The 27,669-nt window shown below is 43.5% G+C and overlaps 1 pseudogene across 1 annotated transcript; it reads left to right on the forward strand.

The window, feature by feature from the left end:
- Positions 1-1,380: 1,380 nt before the first annotated feature.
- Positions 1,381-27,414, forward strand: LOC309662002 (high mobility group nucleosome-binding domain-containing protein 4 pseudogene; annotated as a pseudogene). Its single transcript has one exon. The product of its transcript is annotated as a high mobility group nucleosome-binding domain-containing protein 4 pseudogene (transcript).
- The last annotated feature ends 255 nt before the right edge of the window (positions 27,415-27,669 follow it).

Below are 27,669 nucleotides of genomic sequence, written 5' to 3' on the forward strand. Positions count from 1 at the left end.
AACTATGCGTTTATAAAGTATGACCCTTTATAATCTAATATTACTTCTGGAATTTTTCAATGGATGTATTTTTCATTTGCCTTAAATCATGGTGTTCTGTGGATCCCAGTGGGATCAATGGGATTCGGTGCTTCATGGAGGGAGGAGTGGGATGTCAGGCAGGTATCCAAGTCACCCCTCAGCTTTGACTATCAGTTTCTTTTCAGTCCACAGTGAGACAATAGTTTTGAAAGCCAGGTCTTATCAAAAGACAAGCAGAATTTCTGAATTGTGGCAGCTCCCTTTTCAAAGGGCCAATCCTATCAAGTCAGACCACTGAGCACTGTCATGATTGTTTAACTAAGAGCACATGTGTATCAGCCAATTGTCACTCTGATTGATCAGCACCCATTCTGAGTGGTGGATTCTGTGTCATATCAACAGGAAAGGAGGAAAAGGAGGCAAAATGTAGGAGAAAGGACAGGAGGTCAGTGGCAAAAATCCCAGTCCAGAGTCAAAAAACCTCGGCAAATATTTTAAAAATATTTTGGTGCAGAGGAGCAAGATGAGATAATCCAAAATCCGGTGGGACCCCAGACTTGTTCAAAGAGAGTCAAAGAACACTGCAGCCCGTGCTCTCTTTCCCTATCACATCCAACATGGCAGGGAGAGGCAGAATGATGTGTCAAAGGCAGGTGGATATGCCTGAGATAGTGCTACTAATTCTGGGTTCTCCATTGTCTTACCGTGATGTGTTCCCACATGCTCCCACCACCCTGCTGCCAGCATGCCTCACCTGCCCAGGGGAAAAGGAAACAAAACCAGTTACCCACAGAAAACGTTGCTATGGATACCCAAGGCAGGGCTTCTGCAGAGGATGTGACTGAAACTCAAAGGGTCTGCAGGTCCTGCACCATCGAATGCTCTTGTGAGCTAGATATAGCTCAACTCCCTGTGCATGGCCAAGAAAACCAATCACACTTTACTGCCGCAGACGTCATTGATTGGCACCAGGACTAAACACTCAGGGATCAGGTTAAATCACCTCACCACATCAGAAACCAGCAAAGACCCATTGACCAGCATGAAGATCCAGAGCTTCTTATCTCCTGCCATGACATTATAGGAGCTCCTTGAAAACAAAGAGCCATTTTGAAGGAAAAGGAGTGAGAGCAGAGAAAGAGCTCTGGCAGGGAGATGAACTTTAAATTGATTGAATATTTACTTAAAAGAGACTTTTTTTTATCAAAAAGAAATTATTGTAAACCAAAAGAGCTTGAGATATCTTTAATTGCAAGACCAAGTATTTTTTAAAATTATTTTATTGAAGTATAGTTGATTTACAATATTGTGTTAATTTCTTCTTTGCAGTGAAGTGATTTAGATAGATAGATAGATAGATATACATTCTTTTTCATATTCTTTTCCATTATGGTTTGCCACAGGATATTGAATATAGTTCCCTGTGCCATACAGTAGGACTTTGTTGCTTATCCATTCTCTATATAATAGTTTGCATCTACTAACCCCAAACTCCCAGTTCATCCCTCTCCCACCCCACCTCCCCCGTGGCAACCACAAGTCTGTTCTCTTTGTCTGTGAGTCTGTTTCTGTTTGGTAGATAAGTTCATTTGTAAGACTAAGTATTACTGTTATTCTGGCTACCCAGGAAAACAAAGGTACACACTGCTATATAAAACAAAGAAACCCAATTTATTTTCTCCATCTGAGTGCATATTACTAGTGAGGAAAAATGTCAATCCATCTCCTGATGGTTCCTTTGATGTGCAGAGTGTTCAGCAAACATAGCGCTAGGCCTCTCTCTGCTTCTGTTTTCTTTTCATGCCTGGAGTGGTAGTTTAACAGCTGATTGATAACTTTGGGAATAACTGGGCATTCGTGGCTATGCAATTTCCTCTTCCTCTTGTGGGGGAGCTAAGTAGACAAGTTCCCCTCTGTTCTTCCCTCTCCTAAGTCCTCCCAAACCCAGTTTTGCCTGTGACCAGGGAGGGTAATTCTGCTGAATTTTGGGGCTCAGTTGGCAGGCGCATTTGGCTTTCATGCCAAGCTAAGTCCTCCAACATCCTCCAATCTCCTCCATCAGTAATAAACATGGTACTCTCATCTCCATTTTTTAAATTGATGGTAAAATTAACATAATATTCACCATTTTATTTGGAAGTAGACAATTCAGTGGCTTTTATTACTTTCACAGTGTTAGGTATGTTGGGTAACTATCACCACTATATAATTCCAGAACATTTTCATCACTGCCACACAACCCCCCCCAAAAAAAACCCTTACCCATTAAGCAGTCACTCCCCATACCCTCTCACTCCAGTCCTTGGCAACAACTGATCTGCTCTCTGTTGCTATGGACTTGCCTATTCTGGACATTTCCTATAAATGAAATCACATAGGGCTTCCCTGGTGGTGCAGTGGTTAACAATCCGCCTGCCAATGCAGGGGACATGGGTTTGAGCCCTGGTCTGGGAAGATCCCACATGCCTCGGAGCAACTAAGCCTGTGCACCACAACTACTGAGCCTGCGCTCTAGAGCCCATGAGCCACAACTGCTGAGCCCATGTGCCACAACTACTGAAGCCCACGCATCTAGAGCCCGTGCTCCACAACAAGAGAAACCATGGCAGTGAGAAGCCTGTACACTGCAACGCAGAGTAGCCCCTGCTCGATGCAACTAAAAAGAAAGCCAGCGCACAGCAATGAAGACCCAATGCAGCCAAAAATAAATAAATAAATAAATTTATTTTAAAAAATGAAATCATATAACATGTGGCCATTTATGACTGGCTTTTTTCCTCTTGGCCTATTTTCAAAATTCACCCATGTTATCGCATATATTATTACTTCATTTCTTTTTATGCCATTGTATGGACATACCACATTTTATTTACCCATTCAACAGCTGATGGACATTTGTATTGTTTCTACTGTTTTGGGTATCATGAATAATGCTGCTAGGAATGTTCATGTACAAGTTTTTGTTTGAACACCTATTTTTATTTCTTTTGGGTGTGTATCTACCTAGAGTGCAATTGCTGGGTCATAAAGTAATTCTGTGTTTAACTTTTAAGGAACTGCCAAACTGTTTTGCAAGCAGCACCATTTTACATTCCCACAAGCAGTGCATGAGGGTTCCAATTTCTCCATATTCTTGCCAAGGCTGAGTTTTTTTCCTCTTTCCTTTTCTTTTTTTTTTTCCCCAGCCATACCAGGGATCGAATCCACGCCCCTCTGTGGAAGTGCAGAGTCCCAACCACTGGACTGCCAGGGAAGTCCCTCTTATTTTTTTTAATTAGAGCCATCCTAGTGGGTTTGAAGGGGTATATAGAGTGGTTTTGATTTGTGTTTTCCTAATGACTAATGATGTTAATAATGTTTTTGTGTGCTTATTGGCCACTTACATAAATTCTTTGGAGAAACATTAAGTCCTTTGCTCATTTTTAATTGGGTTGCCTTTTTGTTGTTGAGTTGTAAAAGTTCTTTAAATATCCTGGATACCAAACCCATGTCAGATACATGATTTGCAAATATTTACTCCCATTATATGGGTTACCTTTTCATATTCTTTTTTTTTTAATTAAAAAAATTTTTTTTGTCCACGCAGCGTGGCTTGAGGGATCTCAATTCCCCAACCAGGGACTGAACCCAGACCACGACAATAAAAGTGTTGAATCCTAACCACTAGACCACCAGGGAACTCTCATGCTTTTCATATTCTTGATAGTGTTCTTTTATGACAAAAGTTTGATGAAGTCAAATTTATCTGTTTTTTTCTTTTATGCTTGGGCTTTTGGTGTCATATCTAAGAATTCATTGCCAAATCCAAAGTCATGAAGATTTTTTCCCTAAGACTTTTCTAGTTAAACTCTTACATCTTTGATCCATTGAGTTAATTTATGCTTATGGTGTGAGATAGGGGTCCAACTTAATTCTTTGGATATTTTGTTGTCCCAACACAATTTATTGCAAAAACTGTTCTTTCCCTATTGAATTGTCTTGGCACCCTTGTCAAAAATCAGTTCACTATAGAGGTATGGGTTTGTTTCTAAACTCTCAATTCTATTCCATTAGCCTACGTCTATCCTTAATGTCAGCACCAGTCTTAATTACCTCAGTCCTGTAGTAAGTTTTGAAGTTGGAAAGAGTGGCTCCTTCAGCTTTGTTCTTCTATTTCAAGATTGTTTTGACTATTTGGAGTCCCTTGCAATTCCATATGAACTTTAGGGTCAGCTTTTCCATTTCTGAAAAAACAAAAGTTGTTGGGATTTTGATAAGAACTGCACTGGATCTGTAGATCACTTTGCAGAGTATTGCCATCTTAACAAAATTAAGTCTCCCGATTCATGAGCACAGGATGTCTTTCCATTTATTTAGGTCTTCTTTAATCTATTTCAGCAATGTTTTATTTATTTGCAGTATACAAGTCTTAGTTAAATTTATTTCTAAGTAGTTCAATCTTTTTGATGCCATTGTAAATGGAATCGTTTATTTCCTTTTTGGATTGTTCATTGCTAGTATGTTGAAATACATTTGACTTTTGTATGTTTTAAGTATCCATTTTTTTATTGAAGTAAGTTGATTTACAATATTATATTAGTTCCAGGTGTACAGCATAGTGATTCAGTATTTTTACAGTTTATACTCCATTAAAAGTTACTACAAGATAATGGCTGCTATAACCTGTGCTATACAATATATCCTTGTTGCTTATTTTTAGTATCCATTTTAACTCCCTTGTGTCTTTTCTTAGTTTATTTAGAACATGAAAGGGGAAAAGAAATGCTATTTATTGGGACCCTTTCAGAAACCAACACTTGATACAGGTGCATTTGGTAGCTGAGGACAGAAAGAGTGTGCACGCTGACAAAGGAGGGGTCAAGAATGGTACTTTGGTGAATACCAATGATTAGGGAGCAGTTAGGAGGCGACTCACCCATACAGGAGTCTAAGGAGCCATAGTCAGAGAAATGGGAGAAAAATTACATGTTTCATCATTTATTGTTGCGTAATATGTAAAAGTCCACCACAAAGCTTAAAGGCTTGAAATAACAATTAGTTCAGCTTTGCTTTTCCTTATTTCAGATACTAGGCTTCAGTCTGGTATTTGACAAAATAGTTTTGCCCAATATAAAATAAGTCTGGAGAACTCTAAATTAGATTTATGTGTTCTTTTAGCCCCAAGATATAAAGATTTGTTGTCTGTGATGAGGAGGTAACGAGCTAGGGCAGTGGCTTGCTAGTAAATGTTTAACAACTGGCTCTCTGGAAAGAAAAAGCCCTGATTTGTAGCCTTTGCCAATTTCCATGGTCCAAGTAGTCCCACCATGGCTGATTTCAAGGTGCTATCACCAAACACCAACTTGGGAAGAGAGTGCGATAGTCTTGCATTATTAGGTATTTCCACCATACAGATAAAACAGGTGCAAATAACCTTAACAGCATAGATAGTAGTGGCAAGTTTTAAGTATTTATCACCTTTGTTTTTACTATAATTTATGTTATTATAAGTTTATATAGTTTGTTTTTTCAATAATGGCTGTGTGTAACAATTGGCTCACAAAATTCCTGAAAATTAAAGAATCATCTCTCATGAGCTAACACAAGTCAGCTTCATCCTGGGCTGTAGGCACACTTTGAGCTAAGGGACACATGTCCTTGCATAGACACGAGAGCATGGCCATGAGGTCAGACAGACCTCTCTCAGACTTTCTCCGTATGAGAATTTGGGAAAGTCACTAAATCTCAGTTTCTTCACCAATAAAATGGGATGATAGTATTTCTTTCTCAAGGTTGTTATAAAGATGAGAGGTAAATATACAGAGTCTGAGCCATAAGAGGTGTTCAAAAATCCTAGTTTAATATTATTTTCCATAGCTTTAAGCATAGCATCATTTTGTGTGTGTGTGGAGGGGGTGGAGTTTAAAAGAAAAGACAATTGAGAGTTACCCAGGGTATAACTGGGAGATACCAAGTCCCACACTAGGCCTAACATTTGTGTGAAGACACAGATCCAAATAAGTTTCACTTATTATACACTTGTCATGGGCAGAGACTTGGAAATCTTGCCTCTGGGAGTTTGAGAAGGAGGGGAAGCAGAGTATCAGGCTTATGGCAAGCCTAGAAATTGGGGAATCAGAATGTGATTATGTGTCTCCCTACAAGGTCTTCCTGGCTCCCCAGATATATTCCTGACAAACTGCTCAGGAACTTGACTGTTCTACCCTTTAAATTTCAGATGTGTTACCTAAAGGGAGGGAGGCTTTGCCCTGAGCGCGTCATAGGGATCAGCTTCTCAGTCAGCCTGGGGGGCAGAGAGCAGGGCCTCAGAGAGATGTCACCTGGGGCAGGTACGTTATGGGGCAGAGGGGGGAGGACTGGGCAAAGCTCCTGGCCTGAAGCAGGGCTTTGCAGGGGACTGTTGGGACGTGAAGGAAGGAAAGAAACCTCGCAGCAGGGAGAGGGAAGGGTCAAGAGGAGGCACAAAACCAGTTCTGCCCCACCTCCCAGACCTGCCCACAGACTCTGATTTCACACCACCCCGTGAGAAAGCCAACATCCTCTTTGCTTTTCTGTGTCCTCAGCTGCAAATACCAGGGATACACTTAATCAGGAAGTAAATGCACAGTGGCTGGCACTTGATCCCGTTTGTCAACATTTCGCAGCCTCTTTGGAGAGGCCTGTGGAAAGATGAGCTGAAAGGTATAATCCTTTTGCCCTGGGGAGGCCAGGTTCTTTGCTTGTTTTTTGCACCCTGGTATACTGGTCACTTATGAAACAGCAGTTGCAAACTGTCGATCATGTTTCAAGTATGGAAAATCCAGCATTCTGACAATCCCACCAAAACAGGTTCTTATTTCAGAGAGTAGTGGCCAAGTGTGTGCTGGGAACCTGGCTTTGTGCTCAATTGGGGGTCCCTGGGCAAGTCACTTGGCTTCTCTAGGCGTCCATATCCTTTCTGTAAATCAGAAATACAGTAACAGTACCTACCTTGTAAGGCTGTTTTGGGGAGACCTAATGCAATGCTTTGCCCGATGATGGCTAATGCAGGAAGTGCTCAATAAATTGGAGCAGCTGGTGTTATTACTACTGCCTGTGTGACCTTGGCAAGTTATTTCATATTTCTGGGTCTCAGTTTCCTCACAAGTTTTTGTCTTGTGGCCCAGATGACCTTGGAGGCGTCTCTGATTCTAGCATTCTATTATTCCCTGACAAACAAGATTCTTTGCCTCGACTCTGGCCCTGTTTATCTAAAGCAAGAGATCAGACCATTTGCTGCTGCTGTTGCAATGCTCAGATAGCAGAGACCTTTGACAGTCCAGAAGGCTTGTTCACCCTTCCCCCTGAACGGACTTTCAAGGCTCTGGCATAAGTAGCAAACTGACGTGTTTCCCTAACCACAGCATTAGAAGAGGGGGCAGGGTGCTAGGCAGGAGGACCTGGGTGTATTGAAAACAGTTGCCTTGAAATGCTGCCTAGACGGGAGAATAAACGTGCTCTTGGGCCAAGGTCATGACAGACATGTCAGCATTTGCTCGGGGACCCAGCACCATCTCCTACGATTCTACCCCCAAAATAGGTGGTGGCCGAGGCCGGAAGACAGCTCTCCACTTTCAGAAAAAAATTCCCCTCTGGACTCCGGTTGAATGATACAAAGCTTTTCTTTCTGAATGAGGCCCTGTGAATGATTATAAAAAAGTGAGAGAGAGAGAGAGGTGGAGAGAGAGGGAGAAATGGATAGATGAAGTCAAACTTTGTATCTCTGGGCTGAAGGGGACGGAAAGATAGGTTGAAGGCCGGTGGCACCCTATTTAATGCTCTTAGCCCTGCCTAATATTTCTTTTTTTTAAACTTTTTATTTTATACTGGAGTATAGTTGATTAACAATGTTGTATAGTTTCAGGTGTACAACAAAGTGATTCAGTTATACATATACATGCATCTATTCTTTTTCAAATTCTTTTCCTAATTAGGTTGCTACAGAATACTGAGCAGACTTCCCTGTGCTATACACTAGGTCCTTGTTCTGCCTAATATTTCGAGTTATCCTAATGTCCTTAGCTCAGGCACATAACGCGACAAGGATTGAGTACCTTGGACACAGAGTAGAGGGAAAGGCTTCTTTTCCTCAGACCCAGGTCCCTAGGGCAGAATGCTAAGGAGTTCAGACTGACTTATTTCCAGAATATCTTGGGTCAACCTCATCTCCATAACAAGGGAAAGAAAAGGAAAAATACCTATGATTATGTACAGAATGCGTTTTCTACAATCCATGTTTTCTCAGAGCCTCACTTCTTTGGGGACTCCCCTGATTTCCATTAATGATTTCCAGATGTCGGTTAAGGAGCTGGTTTCCAGCTGGTAGGAAGTATTGCTCATTAAGAATATTCACAAGACCCCAGGCCTTTAGATGACAAGTCACAGGTTTTCTGTCACCCTCCCAGCTGGAAGGTTTCTGCTAAATGACAAATTTCCTGATGTTTTTCCTTACTCATCTTGTCCTGTGATCAACTTTCAAGATTACATTTCAGTTTTTTATACTGTCTCTCATTTTGTGCCACTGGTTCCATGCCTCCCTGTCAGTACAAAAGAAGCATCTGTCAGAAAAATGGCTTGAGTGGGTAAGGGCCACCCCCTACCCAGCTGCCATCTTTTTGTGCCTCTGTCACCCTGTCTCCTGCCTGGATTCAGAAAGGTGAGAGCTGCAAGGAACCTCAGAGATTATGTGTTGTCAGTGAATACCAGCCTGCTCACTGATCCATCATGCCATGGCCACATTTTATGCTAAATAATGGCAACATATCTAGCATTATCCTCAGAACAGGAGCATTGACCTGTAGAATGCCCTGCTACTGTAAAAAGTATGCCGGTAATGGGGCTCCAGGTGGGGCTCTCTTAAACCATGGGACACTCCAGGCAAAAACAAAGAAAGGTGAGTGTATTCATTTGCTAGGGCTGCCATAACAAAAGACCACAAACTGAGTGGCTAAAACAACAGAATTTATCTCTGGCAATTCTGGAGGCTGGAAGTCAATGATCAAGGTGTTGGCTGCTTTGGTCTCTACTGAGGGCTCCCTCCTCGGCTTGCAGACGGCTGCATCCTCGCTGACTCCTCACATAGTCTTTCTGCTGTGTATGTGTATCCCTGGTGTTTCTTGGTGAGTCCAAATTTTGTCTTCTTATGAAGACACCAGTCAGATCAGATTAGGGGCCCTCCCTAAGGCCTCCCATTAACTTCATCACCTCTTTAGGGCCCTCTCTCCAAATACAATCAAATTCTAAAGAACTGAGGGCTCGGGCTTCAACGTATGAATTTGTGGGGACACATTTCAGCCCATGACGTGAGATTTTCTGCTCTCTGTCGTCACTGACGTGGAGGAAGAGGAGGAAGAGGAGAACATACTCTATAATTTCAGAGGAATATAAACACTCAGGACCTATCCAGAGGTTAGCAACTAGGACCAAGAAAGTGTAAAAAAGGGAAATCACTGGGCCTGAAATAGAAAAGGCTGATTTCTTTCATTGAAATATAGGGTGGCAGGCTTAAATATCCTCACCATCAAACTTGGGTGTGCAGAGAAAATATTTTCTTTGTATTCTCATCTTATTTGTTGTTATTTGCTAGGTAAAGAGGAGAAAGATAACTGAATGCCCAATCCAGCTTAAATCTTAGTCTAAATAATCATTCAACTGGTCCCTCTTGGGTTCCGGCAATGATGTTGGGAAGAAGGCACCTTGGCTTTGTGCAGGCCCTTAGGTGGGTGCTTGGCCCCCATTACTGAGGTCTGCATCTGGCATAGCTCCTGGTCTGGACTCCCCCTCACTTGCCTCCGGCTCCTTGCCTCACCTCAGCTCCTTCTGGAGCTATGGACCCTTCAGAGCTCTGCCCCAGCCTCCTTCTGCTGTGCTGGCGCAGTGGGCATCAGGGCTGGCTCCTGGCTCTCTGGTGGGAATGGAGGGAAGCTTGGGACTGAATCCAGCCCTCTCTCTCTGCCTGACGTGCAGCCTGCCTTTTGTACCATGTTGGACTGCCCAGCCCTGCCACTGTCCCAGAGCAGAGTCTGCTACCAGAGTTCTCTTCTCAGCTTATCCAGCATGCCTTTCATCAGAACATGTAAACTCACCTTCCCTCCTAACTCAGCTCTGTTCGTGGCCTCTTCTTCCCACCATGCCCCCGAACGAGAAGAGGCAACTCATTTATTTCCTCTGCCTTATAACTTCCTGGCTCTAACCCAGATATAACCTATAGACTCCTGACTAAACCTCCTAAATCTTAAACAGAGTTATTTTCTCTGTCCTATGGGAGAAACTCTATGATCTAGACCAACTGGGAGTTTAAGTTATTTGGAAAAATCCTTTCCCTCACTCCAAGCCTAGTGTTCAAGTTATTTTCTTGCTGTGAAATCCTATTTTCAATGCCAGAAACTGAATACTAACTTTCTTTCTCCTTGAATTCCTTCAGGAACCATTCTAATCACTTCTCCGGATGAAAAGATTCCTCTAGCCAGTAAGGAGAAAGCAAAAAAGAAAAGCACATTAATCCCCCCAATTATAACTCCCATAACAATAGTTTGTTACTTCTTGACATGCAAAGGGCAATTCGCCAAAGCACTTGCTTAATGTTTTTTAAGGAAAGGAAGGAAAAAGAGGGAAAGAAATGAATATCTTGAAGGTCATAACTAATTATCCGTGATCTTGACAGGGTAGAACAAGGCATATTTGGTTTTAATCCAAATGGAAACTGCTTTGAGCAGTCTGAGAGAAGCTGAGCATGTAACGATATTTGAGAATTAGAGTAAAAAAGGGTCACTGTGGTAAAGATGAAGAGATGAACTAAATGACCTCTGCAAACTTCTTCTAGATCCCACTCCTGCTCTAACCCCGAGAAGGCCCAGAGATGACGTTGGAGCTATTGTTTCTGGAGTCCAGTGTATACATGTGGCCAGGGGCCCACCCCCAGCATGGTAGGAATATGATAGGGCCGAGAAGTCCTTGGTTCCACAGAGAGTCTGTGACACCCTTCCCAGCAAGGTGGCTGGGGTTCAGTAAACTTCAGCAGACGTGGAGGCTTCAGGGAAGAAGAAAATCAGAAAGGCAGCAGGGATTCCTCTACCCATGGAGGCGGGGAAGCTGAGAGGACTTTGAGGAGAGTGAACCAAGCCCACCGGAGGCGCTGCTTGGTGACTCGATGGGGCCTGGTAGACAGGGGCCCTGAGAAAAAGGTCCTATGGCTTCTCGAAGCTTCAGTTTCCTCAAGTGTAGAAAGTGGGTATCGGTGCCGACTGCCTGGGTTTACTGAGAGGGTTACTGGGATAACAGAGATCCAGAGCCTAGCACTGGGCCTGGTACAGAGCAAGTTGTCGGCACACGGTGGCTGTTTTTGTGACTGCCATTATTTTTTTTATGAAACCTGAAGAAACAATACAGGGACAGCAGAGTAGAAAAACCTGCAAGAGGATCCTCTGGTATATAAAATAAACAAAAGCTCTCTTTGTATGGCCTTTTGTTCTCCTTCTGGGTAAAACCAAGGAGCAAAGATCCGATTCTAAACTTGCAGTCCATATTGTCAGAAATGTAACCAGGATCCTCTGGGTGTTTACCGAGAAAATGACAAGGATATTTAACCCCATGCTTAGGGTGAGGGTCACGTGCTGAGCGCTCAGCCCCTCTACTGTTCTCTCGTGACCCCGGAAAAGTCAGCGTCCTCAGGCTGAGTGATCTGGGGCGATGTATGCATGACCCTGAGTGGGAGGACTCCGGGTTGAGCAAAGAATGGAAAACTCCCCTTTTTACTGGGCTCCATAACTGGTGTGTTAAAAATGAACAAAAGGGATAGAAATAATGCAGACCAGAATTAAGAGTGGGAGAACCAGGAAAGTCAGGAACCCGAGAAGTGAAGTCGAGAAAAAAAGACATTGGTGTTAGAACCATCATCACTGTGATTCAGCAGCACAAGAAATCTTTACAGTCACCACGCCCTGGATTTTCCAGAAAAGGAAACTGAGGCTCATAAAGTCAGATTACTTGCCCAAGTCCACGGTTAACCAATCTGGGTCTCCTGACTTCAATCTATCACTCACTCTTGCCATACCCAGTGATTAGAGAGATGACCCTCAGAGGGAAGAGGCAAGGAGGAAAGAAAAGGTCATGTCAATCCAAGTCCCAAGGTCTATGATTGGTTAGCTGGCAACGTGCGGCTTCATGAAAGGAAACTTGACTCCAAGACTTCAGCCAGGAGAAGGCCCTGGGGATGGAGACCCAATGTTAAAAACAACAAGCAGCTGGAGTTGAGCAATGGAGGGCAGGACTCCAGGCACTGGAAGGGAGCAAATGCACCTGCTCAGGTACTGAAGCATGACAGGTCTTGGCCAGGCCCAAGCTCAACAGGAGACAAGGTGGAGGAGGGCGGGGCAAAGGGCTTGGTTGAAAAAACTCACTTTACAACACTAAACAAGATTCCGGCATATCAGTGGACATTCTTTTTATTCCCCTTGCTGTTTAGTGTCTAGATCCCCCTTCCTGATTTTGAGGAATCCCCCCGCCCCCATTGTGAGTCAGAGCCTTCTTCTGGCACCAGCATCTCAAGAGTTAACCAGAGGATGTGAACCCAGCATAACTATGCTGTATGTTCTGAGTGTTAGCCAACACGTGCACAGTACAGAAGCGAAAAGGCGGAAAACCTCGCACTTCTTGTCCTCGCTGCCGAAGGGACCACACAGGGTCTAGGACACCCCCATCCAGGACTCTGAATTGTGCAAAGTCATAGAAACAGTGGTGTTGGATCTGTGGTGGAGGCTGACGTGGTCTAGTATGAAGATCAATGTCCAAGGACGGCGCCCACGGTTGGCAAGGGTGGTGGCGTCCCGGCCACGCTGTGTCTGCTGCTTAGCCTGCCTGGTTTCCAAGCCTGCTTCTCCCACCTCCTTCCTTTCATTGACTCATTTCTATCACTGTTGGCCAGCCTCCAACTACAGATACCTGGTTGCCACAGGCCCTGTGCCTCACCTGCCACAGAAGCAGCCAAGGAGTTTTAGGAGGCTAGGAGTCAGCTCAGCTGTGAATCTTACAAAGGCAGAAGATGTGAGGACACGATGGACGATTAAAAGGTTCACGGTGCCACACATCCAGTGGAAACACATTTACAAAACTGTCTCTTATACCTGCTCAAACCACTTATCTGATTCTGGGAGAGAGACCTGGCCACATGGTCCTGCCGGGGCTGCTCTCCATTGCAGACAGACCCATGTTCAGGCTGGAGGTTTAAAAACTAGCCCAGGATCACACAGGTAGCCAAGGGGCATAATGCTTGGAAGCTGTTAGGTTCAATTGGGCCTTGAAATGTCAGGAAGAAAAGAGGGTTTGGTTCTTTTTAAAAAGAGGCCTTAGGTGCTAAAGGTCTGGACTGGATTATACAATCTGCACCAAGGACTTCCTCGGTTCCATAAACAAGGAAGCATTGATTGCCGGAGAGAGAGAGTCGAGACCTGTTTCCTGATTGGAACAAAGAAGACAACCCTGGGATCTGTAAGCCACACTGAGAAAGTTACATAGCCATACTATCTCCCAGCTCTTCCATGCTAAAACAGAAAGAAGGGAGAAACAAAAAAATAAGTAAATAAGTAAATAAATAATAAAATAAAATAAAAGAGGAAGAAGGGAGAAATCCATGGTGGATATAGAGAAATACCCTCTGATCTTCTGTTAGGCTACCATTCTCTAGGTCCAGCCTCTGGACTCCCTTTTCTTTCTTTGCAACAAGCCCCAAAGACTTATCCTGTTTCTATTTCCTCTCTATAGCTGCTTTCATTCTCTCTATCCCCTAGAGCTCTTACCACTCTTCCATCCCACCCCAAAATGGCTACAAAGTAAGAACATCTCATTCCAGCTGCCCCCAAAGAGGAATCCAAGCCCTTATTCTCTTAAGGATTTTCCTCCTAAGAATTCAGGACAAACAAACAGGGGGACAACAAAAATACAAACAAAGGGATAGTTATAAAGCTTAAGAATCTTAAAAGTTTCACATAGTCCTGTTTCTTTCATGCTGAGCCAAGATGTTGCTAACATTTACCAGGCATTTATTATTCACCAGGCAGTGGACTAAGTATTCCACTGGTGTTATCTTACTTTATATTCCCAGCAACCCCATGCATTTTATTAATGGGACTGAAGCCAAGAGAGAGATTAGGTAATTTTCGAAGGTCAATTGGTAGTTAGCTGCAGAATTGGAATTTGAACCCAAGTCTCTTTGACTCTATATCTGGTGCTATTCTTTTAAATTTTATTTTATTTTTATAATGCTCACTTCCATTCTTGTCCCTTCATCCAATCCCCATCTTCCCCTTACAGAAAATTTATAATAATTTCTGATTTACATTTCTAGTGTTTTTTTTTTGAGAATATACATACACACATGCATACACACACAGAGATTAAAGCTGGTGCTGCTTACACTATGCCTAGTTGAATGCCTACTCTGTCTTTTTAAAAACAAAACAAGGGACTTCCCTGGTGGCGCAGTGGTTAACAATCCGCCTGCCAATGCAGGGGACACGGGTTTGAGCCCTGGTCCAGGAAGATCCCACATGCCGCAGAGCAACTAAGCCTGTGCGCCACAACTACTGAGCCTGCGCTCTAGAGCCCGCAGGCCACAACTACTGAGCCCACGTGCCACAAGTACTGAAGCCTGCACGCCTAGAGCCCATGCTCCGCAACAAGAGAAGCCACCGCAATGAGAAGCCCGCGCACCACAACAAAGAGTAACCCCCACTGGCTGCAACTAGAGAAAGCCCACGCACAGCAACGAAGACCCAACGCAGCCAAAAATAAATAAATTAATTAAAAAAAAAAAAAAAGGAAACAAAACAAAGCAAAAAATCAGTTTAGTCAGAAGGAAGGTGTTTTCCAGAGCCAAATCAGAGGGGATCTGTAGGATGTAAATGCTTCTATAATGGGTGAAAACAGGTATGTAAGGATTTTCCAACATTGCCTAAAACTATTCCCAGATAGCTTTTTTAATTGTCTACAGTAATAATACTAGTATTTGGATATCAGAAACAGAAGTGTGGGGCTTCCCTGGTGGTGCAGTTGTTGAGAATCTGCCTGCTAATGCAGGGGACACGGGTTCGAGCCCTGGTCTGGGAAGATCCCACATGCCTTGGAGCAGCTGGGCCTGTGAGCCACAACTACTGAGCCTGCGCGTCTGGAACCTGTGCTCCGCAACAAGAGAGGCCGCGATAGTGAGAGGCCCGCGCACCGCGATGAAGAGTGGCCCCCGCTTGCCGCAACTAGAAAAAGCCCTCGCACAGAAACAAAGACCCAACACAGCCAAAAATAAATAAATAATTAATTAATTTTTTAAAAAAAGAACAAGCTTCACGCCATTTAAAAAAAAAAAAGAAAAGAAACAGAAGTGTGAAAAAATTGTAAGTTTCCCTAACATAAAATAGAAAACAGGTCTAACCCTAACAAAAGCTGGGTGTCCATGTGACCAAGTCTCTGCATAGAGTCACAAATAAGGAAGCATATTACTGTGCCCCAAAGTAATAAAAACTAAATTCCAATCTTTACTCATATCTCTCAAAGAATATCAACAGAAATCCAATTCATAAACCTCATTAAATTTCCCAAATCCAAATTCTCTCCAATACTCAGTTTATGAAATTTTTTCTTCCTCCCTCCACCTCTCCCCTCTCCCCTAGCTTTTTAGTATGTAAATCAACTTAGCTTCTGTGCTAAGTCTTCTGTGCTTTCTTCCCACTTCTCAGATTTTGTCTATTTCTTCCTGTCTCTTTATTCCTCCAAAGATCTGGGAAAGGAGCTGGCAATGATCCTGTAGAGGGGGGCTACTTTAAAGAAATCTTCTGTGTTGATAAAGCAATTTCCTGAACAACACCCAGTAACTCATCATTGATAACAGTTGCAGTTTAGCAGAGAAACACATCAGGTATGTTTCCAGGAAGGAGAAAGAAATCACACCAGCTATTTGAATAAGGAAACTTTAATATAAAGAACTGTTAACTAGTAGAAGGTGATTAACTACTAAGAGGAGTAAGAGGGACCCCTAAAGGGTTCAGAAGTAGCCAGTGCAATAAAAAGAAGCTTTTACCTCTAGGCTGAAGAAACTGGACAAAGAAGGAATTTAGGAATTAAGAGACCTCTTCCAAGAGGATGTGGCTACTACAAGAACACACAGCCTGACAAGACGAAGAAACATAGCAGAGTCAGACTAGAGCTGTGTCTAGAAGGAGTCCTCTATTAACAGAGCTGTGGGCATGAGACAGGCCAGGACCTGGGGCCCTTTGCTGCAGTGCTTTCACCTGGACCAACGTCCTAGGCTACAAAATACAAAGAAACTATAAGGGACTAAAAATAACCGTGTGCACGTGCAGTTGGGGCAAATTCTGGACAAAAGATACAAAAAGACCAAATAAAAGCCCAACTGCCACTTCTGAAGAGCTGGGAGCAAAAGCAGGGGGTCCGGAGGAAAAGCAGGGAACTGCGCATGCTCCCTGCACACAATACCAAAAGGGGTGGGCAACCCCCCTAAGCTACCCCTCCAGCCCAACCCCTGGACACAGCCCTACCGTCACCTCATATAAGGAACCAGCTCGCTCCCCCCTTAGGAGCAAGCAAGCAAGGGAACCTGTTGTTTGGTCTCACTCCCCGCTGCTAACCCTAACTAACCCTAACTAACCCTAACCCTAACATTGTAACCCATGTTTACAATGTCTGGCTCTGATAACACAAAGCTGTGTAAAGAAGGGTAAACTTGGAGCTGAGAGACAAATTGATAAAGGTACAGATCCTGACCAGAGTGGATGCCAGCCGTAAACAACCAGTATAGACATACTGGTGTGTATTAGTTGAGTATCACCCTGCAAAGATGTTGCATTTTTCTAGACTCTTGTTTCAGCTTTCCGCTGCGTCCCTAGAGCTTGCATGTAAGAAAAACCTGGGATATAGGTTCTGTACTCAGAAATCAGAGATGCGATTGGAACAGGGCAGGTGATGAGGAGTGGGGTGTCCAAAGGATAATTTTTATTGGAGACATTTATAAAAATACCAGTTGTGAGCCAGACATTGTTCTTGACGATTTGTATGTATTTTCTAGGTTAGAGCTTATAGCAATCTTAGAAGGCGGGTGTTATTGCTGTCTTCCCGGTGAGGACACTGTGCTTCACAGACGCTGGGCAACGTGACGAAGTCACACAGCTAGTAAGTGGCGGAAAATAGATATGAGCTCACATCAGCTTGATCATCACCAAAGTCTACTCAGTCTTATTTTCTTAGGGGAATGTGTTAAACTGCTAGTTTTATAAGCTGTTGCTTCACATGTTTCCAGGCTATCTTCTTAGCTGCATATCTGTTCATGGTTCTTGATGTAAAGGTCTTAAAACAGCACATAATGCCTGCCCCCTTGTCTCTTATGATCATTTTTCATATGATCATATGAAATTCTATTTTATCTATTATTGAAATTGCTATCCCACCTTTCCTTTGGTTTCCTTGTATGCATCTTCCTGTTCCTTATTTTCAAATTCTCCATATCCTTTCATTTCAAAAATGTCTCTGTAGAAAACATGTTACTGGATAGAGTGGAAGAGGATGTTTTGCAATTATCATTTTTAAAAAATTTAATCTGAGAGTCTCCTTTTTTGCCTTTGATTCTAAAGTCTGTGCACTTTAGAATTAAAGTGCACACTACATTTCTCCTCAGGACAAGCTGGCAGGCAGCTGGGGAGATTCAGAAGCAAGGGAGGACCAGACATGAGACCAGTGGTCAGTGTCTGGGTGCCAAGCCCTGCAAGGGCTGTGGAGAGAAGACCAAGGTAGGACCTCAATTTTCAGAGAAATAGGATAATAGACAAGAAAATGATGTAGAGCCAGGGACCTCTTCTTAAAATTGGGTGTGGAAGTTGGGAGTCTGGTCATGGGGGCACAAGCAAGGTTTGCATTATTAGAAGTCAAGTCAAATGAAGTAAAGAAAATGAAAGAACATGGTGTTTACAAATATTAAAATATTTATGATTCTGCATCCCTATGTCACAGGGACTTCTTTAGCAGGTGTGCTAAATGACTTTTCTCAGTAACGCATTCCAAAATTAGTGCTTCCTTCTCCCAGCGTTTGTGTCTTTTCCATCTTTGTTGTCCTAATGGTTGTATTTGAGGGTAAACCAAATTTCTTTAAAAGAATTGAACAAAACAGCTTCTTGCAATTATCCTTTTACTGGAAGGTTGAATTACTTAACCAGCTTTCTCCAACCAGTTCTTGTGCCTACTTCCTGCCATCAAAGCCACTCCTCTCTCCTGCAAAAAGAAATTGTCATCAGACACCATATATCTAGAACTATTCATCACAGAAAAAGAACTGGAAAGACTGTCAACAAGACACTCCCAAAGAGTCATCCATTTGACTGATTTATTATTTTCCCCTGATAGTCACTCAGATTATTCAGTGTCCCAGAAAAGGAAAGTTTGGAGTTCTACTGATTCTTGCTTTTGTTCACGAACTATGGAAAAGTTATCTTGTATTATTTGGCAAGTGGATACAATCTCTTACATAGAGAGAGCATTTTCCAGGTTTTGAAACACTGTCAGGTGTATTAATGCCATTTAAAGCCTCCCATAGCTCACTGAACTGGAATTTAATCATTGGGGAAATGAAGGCTGAGAATGGTAGAATGACTTTTTAAAGATTACAGAGAGTCAGTAACTACACTGGGACTCAAACTCAGGATTTCTGACTCCAAATTCAGCCCTCTTTTCAGTTTCATTTTTTTCCTCCTCTCCTTCAGTGATTTTGTCCTCTGTCCTCCCTCAACCATAACCATGGTCCTACCTTAGACCTTGCCATTACTAACAATCTACTTATCATGTTAGTTTTAAGCGTCTCAACTACCACCCACTTTTATTTTTCCAGCGTACTCCCTCTTGACCCTGACCCCAACATTTCTTTGATCCTACCAGGACTTATAATCCTACCTCTTGACCCCATGTTCTGACCTTCTGACTTTCCCAGCTCAGATTCTACAGTATAAAATTGTCATCGTTCCCATACATACATCTTCAGCTCCCTTGCCCCCATCTCTTTCTTCATAAATCTCCAACCCTGGTGAAATCTAATTTGCCACCAATTTTGCAATATGGCAGTTGGCAGCCGAACGGCAGTTGGCAGCCGAACGTGGCTGAGAAACACCGATACACACACACACACACCCCCCACAGACTCATTATCAGTCTCTGAGGGTTTCCTTCAATAAACAGCATCCTTCTTCCCCATCCATGTTCTCAACAAGTTAAGAAATAATGTAGAATAAATACGGAGGCCAAAATCGCCTTTATGACGGATGGAGACCAGATTAGAGGACAGGCTTTAGGTGTGTTGGTCAAAGGCTTGCTGATACTAAGTCCCAGGACCCACCGAGCCCCAGTAGCAGTGGCAGCAGCACTGAACTAGAGCTCTACCTTCAATGACTTCCATAATTCAACCACTCCTCACCATCTTTATCACTCCCACTTGGGTCCAAGCCACCATCATCCGTGGAATTCAGCAGTAACCTCCTGATTGTCTCCATACACCCACCCCTGCCCCAACTCCTCCTGTCTCCTCACAACAGCCAGAGTGAGCCTTTTATTTATTTATTTATTTATTTTTAATGCATTTATTTATTTATTTTTGGCTGAGTTGGGTCTTTGTTGCTGGGCGCGGGCTTTCTCTAGTTGCGGCGAGTGTGGGCTACTCTTCGCTGCGGTGCATGGGCTTCTCATTGAGGTGGCTTCTCTTGTTGCGGAGCACGGGCTCTAGGTGTGCGGACTTCAGTAGTTGTGGCTCACAGGCTCTAGAGCGCAGGCTCAGTAGTTGTGGTGCACGGGCTTAGTTGCTCCACGGCATGTAGGATCTTCCCGGACCGGGGCTCAAACCCGTGTCCCCTGCATTGGCAGGCAGATTCTTAACCACTGTGCCACCAGGGAAGCCCAGAGTGAGCCTTTTAAATCAGTAGTCCTCAGCCTGTGTAGCTAAAGTTGAGAACCACTGCAGTCAGATGTGTCATTCCTCTGCTCACCCCCCGCTCCCAACCCATGACCCCCCGTTTTGCTCAGAATAGAGGGAAAAGCCCTTTAAAAGGCCTGCAGAGCCTCATGGGACCCTCCGTAACTCCCAACCTCATGTCCAGCCACACTGGCCTCCTCGCTGTTCCTTAAACACACTAAGCCAGCTCTTCCTTGGGGCTTTTATGTGCTCTTCCCTCTGTCTAGAAAGCCTTTTCTCAAGCCTTTCCTCACTCCCCCACTTCCTTCAGATCTCTGTTCAAATATCTCTTTATTAAGAGGCCTTTTCCAAGTATTCTGTCCAGAGGAGCACGTGTGCGCACACACCCCCCCCCCCCATCCTGTTCTACTTCTATTACTCTGCTGAATTTTTCTTCATTGCACTCTTGACTGTCATTGACTCCCACCCGCACTAGAACAGAAGCTCCATCAAGGCAGAGATTTTTCCTGGTTTGTTCACAGCTATATTCTCAGCGCCTAGAACAGTGCTTGACACAGAAGGGGAACTTAATAAATAGCTGTCAATGGATGAATGAATGAATGAGCCTCTCCTTTGCAAAATGGCAGCTCAACCACGCGGCCTTCTTCTTGATCTACAAGACTCAAAAAGCAGGTTGTCATCAACCAAGATTTATCCAACCGAGGACACCAGGTATGACTGTTAACTTCCTAAAGAGAAATATTATCGGATAGGAAAACTACCCTCTCACCCCTCTCCTTCCCTCTTCCCAAGCCCTTCCCAGTTCCTCTGAAACAAGATGAACTCTAAGCCGCATATGCTGAACGAATCCTGAGTGTCCCCACGGTCGAGGTGCCCTGACCAGTTTGGCTTTGATGAGAAGCAATGTGGCAGGGTGTTCATGGATCACTGCCACTGAGAGCATGTCCTGCAGGGGTCCGTCCACACTGGAGGAAGTCATACAATCCCAGTCCACAGCCTGCAGCCAAATCAACAAAGGGAGAGAGGATCAAGGACAGACTCCACAATGGACCATCCTGTGCCGGTCATTACCAGAATACCTAGGTCCTGGGTTTGCCAAGGGAGGGAGGCAGAGGAGGAACAGAAAGGAGGAAGTGGATTTTTGTTTAATGCATTTATTTTAAAATATATTTTTCTTATAAGTAATGTATTGGAGAAATTTAGGAAAATCTTATAAGTAAACTGAAACAAATAATTTTTCATGATCCCCCTACCCAGATATAACAACTGCTCAGATTTTTATGAGTTTCTTTATAGTCTTTGTCCTATGAGCTTTTTTTTTCTTTTTCTTTTTCTTTTTTTTTTTTGTTACTGATGTAAACAACACAATGGCCTCCCTTGGCGAAATTTCTGATCATTTCTGTAGGATACTGCTCCAAAGTTTGCACTCAAATGGATGATAGTTTTAAGGCATTTTGAGATACACTGCTTTATTGCTTTACAGAGAGGTCATACTAATTTACATTCCCTCCAGCAGGGCATGAAAATACATACCTCACTTGGCCTCACCTGGTCTCACCTGACCTGCCCTCACCTCATCAGTGCCGACCAAAATCACCTTGCAAACATTTGAATCAAAACACTGTGTAAAAAGATGCAGTCAACAGGCATTACCATCTATCTGACTACCTTAAACCTCCCAGAGAGGCAATGAAAAGGCAAGGGGAAAAGTTTGACAGATTGAGATGCCCTCTTAGTCTAAAAAAAAGTGCTTCTCATCACCTGCCTTGTCTTTTATAACCACCATTGACCACCTCCCCACTTCTCTTATCAGATCTGTGGCCAATCAAACCCTTGTCCCAAGGGCTTCTCTTCTTCCCTAAAGCCAAATTAAGCTATCTCTGTCTTTTTTCAGTAATTTCCCTGCATTAACTCCTTAGGAATCTCCTGAGCTCAGAGCCCACTGCCCTGCCCACAGCAGCTTTCTCAATAGCTCTCGAATTTGGCCTCTCCCATTCCTGATTTGCCGCATTGCTTTCCCTTCCTCTGTCATTTGGAGATTAGGAGGAAATATGCAAGCATCCTATCCTGGGTTTTTCTTCTGTGGCTGTGTATGTGTGTGCGTGTTTAAGGACTCAAAATACTTCAGAGTGTGGTGATGACGAAGGTGATGATGTCACTGCCCTCTGCAGCGATGCCTGGCACTGACTGAACATTCCAGTACTCAGCAACTGGAAACACGTGTCCTTTTAACCCTCACAGCTGCCCTATGGGCGGGGCACTGTTATTACACCCATTTTATAGATTAAGGAGCTTTAGGGAGGAGGTTGGATTTAGGTCGCTTGACCTGTAAATAGCAGTGCCATGCCTAGAGCTCTATCCGACTCCAAAGATGGTGTTCTTAAACCTTCCCCTGGATTCTCCTCATATCCATGCCAAGCATTCCCAATGTTTCCACTCACCCATTCTTTTAATAACACTGCCATCATCGTCAAATTTTGAAATCATATCTTATATATCTGCAGAAAATGTATTTTCCTTCCAAAGATTTCTCAAGATCTTGGGGAAGGGGGAATGCTATATCACCGCTCACTGTGGACAGCTGCTCTAGGCTACTTTATGGAGCGTTCCCCACTTCTTGTAACTTTTCTCCAAGCGGCGGTTCATCCCAAACACCCCAACACTACCTCTGTCCCAGTGTACACATAGCTTCACTCTGCTCTCTCCCTTCGTGACACTGCTATACCCAGAGTTGGATACAGATAGCTTTGCTGAAGACTTAAGAGGAACAGGAGGAGATTATTACAGAACAGGAGGGCTTGAAACCGGCAATCAGATTTCAATGCTGCAAAGTCTGGTGATGAGCCAGTATAGTGGCGTGCATTCAAGAGCAGAGACTCTGGAGCCCAAGTTCTGGCCCTACCAAAAAAGAGCCTTTTCGTGGTGGGGGAGGCGGGATCCTGGTTGTTAACAGTGGCCTCTGTTCTGATTGGTTAGAATTCATGCCCGCATCTGTTCTGATTGGTCAGTTTCTGCTGGTGTCTATTTTGTTTGCTATCAGCACCGTGCAGGTTATTAACCTTTTTGAATATCACCTTCTTAGTATTGAAATTGTAGCATATTACTTAAGCATTTTTGTGCCTCCATTTCCTCGTCTTTTTGCCAGAGGCCACAAAGCGCTTTGGGGTTGGAGTAGGGGAGGCTACTTATTGTGGTGACTGGCATCTGAAGATGGATAGGAGGAAGCTTAGAAAATGAGACAGCTCTGCACATTGATGCTGAAGTAGACCATCAGCTTGTCCGGTGAGACTGGACCCTGAGTGGCACCATAAAAAAGTCCTAAATTCATATGACCATTTGCTGACAATTACAATTTCATGAGGACAAAAGCCATTTGTGGTCAATGCTATAAAAAACTCCTAAAGTCACTCCTTGCAGGAAAACAGCTTACTGTCACCTGCCCCAGGTGAGTGAATTTCAGATAAATGAGCACCAGAGGAGTCTCTGGAAATAACATAAGAGATTTCCTGGGAAATTGACAGAATTATACAAAGCTGCTACTTTAAGACTAAGCTTGCCTCAGAGGAAGAACTCACAATAGATTTAACTATATAAAAATGTAAATTATTTTGTTTAAAAAATTATAAAAATGCTAACTACAAACCAAAAATATATATATGTTACAGTATATGGCAGACAAAGAGCTTAATCTCTTTAATGTATAACATACCCGTTAGTAATGTTTGGGGAGAGGCTGTGTAACAATATAGAGAAAACATTGTCTTTGGACCCTAATTTTTTTTGTTTTAATAAATTTATTTATTTTATTTATTTGTTTTTGGCTGCATTGGGTCTCTGTTGCTGCGTGTAGGCTTTCTCTAGTTGCGGCGAGCGGGAGCTCGTTGTGGTGCACGGGCTCTAGGCACGCGGGCTTTAGTAGTTGTGGCACACGGGCTTCAGTAGTTGTGGCTCACGGGCTCTAGAGCGCAGATCCAGCAGTCGTGGTGCACGGGCTTAGTTGCTCTGCGGCATGTGGGATCTTCCCGGAGCAGGGTTCGAACCTGTGTTCCCTGCGTTGGCAGGCGGATTCTTAACCACTGAGCCACCAGGGAAGCCCTGGACCCTAATGTTTTTAAATGGCCAAGGAACATGAGTAAACAAAACAGAGAGAGTAAATGTAAATGACTTAAAAATTTTTTGAAAAAAATTCTGCATCATTGGTAACTAAACACGTTTAAATTAAAAAAAAAAAAGATTCTTTGCCTGTCAAATAATTTATTCATATTCATTATATATTTAGAAGTTGCTAAAAAAGTAGACCTTAAAAGTTTTCATCACATGAAAAAAAACTGTGGCTCAAGGTGGGTCCGGAGCCCGCGGCCCCGGAGGCGGACACACGCATCGCGAGGGGGAGAACCGGGCTGTCCCAGGCTCTGCAAGGCGGCCCGACGCCCGCAGCCCCGGAAGCGCATCCTCGCCTTGCCTTCCTGTCCCCGGCAGCGCCCGGCTCCGGGCGTCTCTTCGCTGGCCCACTGTCCGCGCCGACCCTGCCCCAGCCCAGAGCACCTGCGCGGCAGGCCCGCAGCTGGCAGCCTCGCGCCCCTCACACGGCCGCGAGACTCGGAAATCTTTCTAGGTGCAGTGAGCAAGACAGAAGAACCGCTTGGGCTGGTAAAGCCATCTGCCAGGCACTACTGCCACCATGCCCAAGAGAAAGGCAAAAGGAGATGCTAAAGGTGACAAAGCAAAGGTGAAGGAAGAGCCACAGAGGAGATAGGCACGGTTGTCTGCTAAACCTGCCCCTCCAAAACCAGAGCCCAGGGCAAAAAAGGCGCCTGCAAGGAAGGGAGAGAAGCTGGCCAAAGGGAGAAAGGGGAAAGCAGAAGGCAACAAAAATGGGAACAACCCTGCAAAAAACCGAGATGCCTCCACAGTCCAGTCACAGAAAGCAGAAGGCACCGGGGATGCCAAGTGAAGTGTACTTTTTTGATAGCTCTGTAATTCTAGTGACTCTACTGTTTTGTGTTTTTTTTTTTTTTTAAAGCATCTCTTTCTTTTTTTTTTAATGGAGAGATGGTCAAGAGCATGAAAGCAGATAATCATGGATTTTTATTTATTTATTTATTTTGGCTGTGTTGGGTCTTCGTTTCTGTGCGAGGGCTTTCTCTAGTTGCGGCAAGCGGGGGCCACTCCTCATCGCGGTGCACGGGCCTTTCACTATCGCGGCCTCTCTTTTTGCGGGGCCCAGGCTCCAGACGCGCAGGCTCAGTAGTTGCGGCTCATGGGCCTAGTTGCTCCGCGGCATGTGGGATCTTCCCAGACCAGGGCTCGAACCCGTGTCCCCTGCATTGGCAGGCAGACTCTCAACCACTGCGCCACCAGGGAAACCCGACTCTACTGTTTGAAATACTATTTTTTTTTAAATCAAATTTTGTAAAAACATAGATTCTTTTTTTAAGTTATGTTATTAGCACACAAGACGCTTTGCTGTTATCTTTTGTGGAAAGGGCAAAATAACCACTAGTAGAATGTTTCAGAAACTGGATTGAAATGGGGGAAAACAGAATTTTCTATCCTCATATTTGAAGATTATTCTTGGTTCCCAGGAGGGATTCTCTGACATTCACACATGACAGCCACTATGGCTCAGAAGCCTTATCGTGTGGGGAAGCAAAACTTCATGTCTTCTCCTTTCCTGATGCCATCAACACATCCTTGACTTCCTGAAACCAAGAGTCATGGTGCGGCCTTGGCACCCCTAGAATCAGCTGCGTCAGGTAACAATACTCAGGATTCCTGGTGATGACATCAAGATGGTGTTGCTCAAAAGAGCCAGGATTCCTGTTTGTAGTTTGTGGATCATCTCATTAATAATCCTGGAGTTTTTAGTTCCTTTCCTCCATGTCAGAGGTGACCTGTGAAAAGCTCTTGTATGCCTCATGTGAAATAGTCACCCTTTCTGAAAACTTTTCCTGTTCATTGCAGCAACAGACTTTGTTGACTTTTTGGAGAGGGGAGTTTGAAAGTTGTAAGATGTTATGGACTGTCACCCATGTCCTGCTGGAAGTAACTATTTTTGAAAAGTATCTTATAAAGCTGGATACAAGTTGGCTTCATGGGAGGGGAGGGATCATTTCCTACTCCAAGTCATAAAGATATCCTTTACTGCCTTGTAAAAGTTTTATAGTTTTGCTTTTCACATTTGTCTTTAGTCTTCCCTGAACTGATTTTTGCAAAAATATGAGATAGTAATTCAAAATAATATTTTTTCCGTATGGTAAGTGGTTGTCCCAACCACTTGGTTGTCCCAACTTTTCTGAAAAGTTCATCCTTTCCCCATGGATCTGTAATACTGGCTCTTTTCATAAATCAAGTTTCTTTTGTGGGGGTGGGGGTCTGTTGATGGTTTCGATTCTGACTCACTGGTCAATTTGTCTAACCTTGTGGCAATACTATACAATCCTGAGTACTACAACTTTAGAAAAAGGTCCTGATATCTCAGGACAAATACCACCTCCACCTTTAACATCACCACCAAACTTTTCTTCGTTGGAGTATCTTGGCTATATTCTTAGCCAACTGCTTTTCCATACAACTTCTAGAATTAGACTGACAAGTTCCAAATCAAACTAGCAAAAGGTGGAGTTTTTATTGGATTTGTATTGAATTTATAGATTAATTATAATATTGAGTCTTCCAATCCATGAACATGGTATAATTCTCCATTTATTTAGACTTTCTAAATGTCTTTCAATAAAGTTTTATAATTTTCTCCATTAAAAAAAAAATTGTAACTATGTGAGATGATAGATGTTAACTAGACTTACTGTGGTGATCATTTTGCAACATATGCAAATATCAAACCATTCTGTTGTATACCTGAAACTAATATAACGTTATATGTCAATTATATCACAATAAAATACTTTATTTATTCAAAAAATAAATATTGAGCACATGTTACATACAAGACACTGTTCAGGCTCTGGAGCTTCAGCAGTGAACAAGCTATACACAAATCCCACCCTCTTGGAGATTTCATGCTAATGTGGGGGACAGACGAAAATAAACAAAGAAATAAAATAAAACGTATAGTATGTTAGATGGTGGTAAGTGCTCAAAAGAAAAGTAAAGCCAGGGAGAGGAGGGCCTTAACCGTGGGGAGGGACGAGTGCTCCTTTTGACAGGGTGGCCAGGGATGAGTAAGTAACTGAATGAGATGAAGGAGTGAGGCATGCAGCTATCTAGGGAAAGGGCTTCTCAGTAGAGATGCCAGAAAGCTCAAAGGCCCTGAGGCCAAAATGTGGCAGCTGTGTTCAAGGAACAGCAGGAAGCCTGAGTGGCTAGAATAGAATGAGCAAGGGAGAGGGTAATAGGAGTAAGGTTAGAGAAAGGGGGTGAAGGCCAGACAATACATGACCCTGTAGGTCATTGTAAGAACTTCAGCTTTAACTTGTAATAAGATGGGAAGCCACGGGAAGGTTTGGGGAGAGGAGGGTGTAATCAGATGTTTCAGTTTGCTACGACTGCCATAACAAAATACCACAGACTGAGTGGCTTACACAAGAGAAATTTATTTTCTCAGTTCTGGAGGCTGGAAGTCTAAGATCAAGGTGTGGGCAGGCTTGGTTTTTGCTGAGGCCTCTCTCCTTGGCTTGCAGAAGGCTGCCTTCTTGCTGTGTCCTCACATGGTCTTTCCT

Source organism: Balaenoptera physalus, assembly GCF_965194825.1.
Source record: "Balaenoptera physalus genome assembly, chromosome: 5".
In the NCBI taxonomy this organism is placed as follows: Eukaryota; Metazoa; Chordata; class Mammalia; order Artiodactyla; family Balaenopteridae; genus Balaenoptera; species Balaenoptera physalus.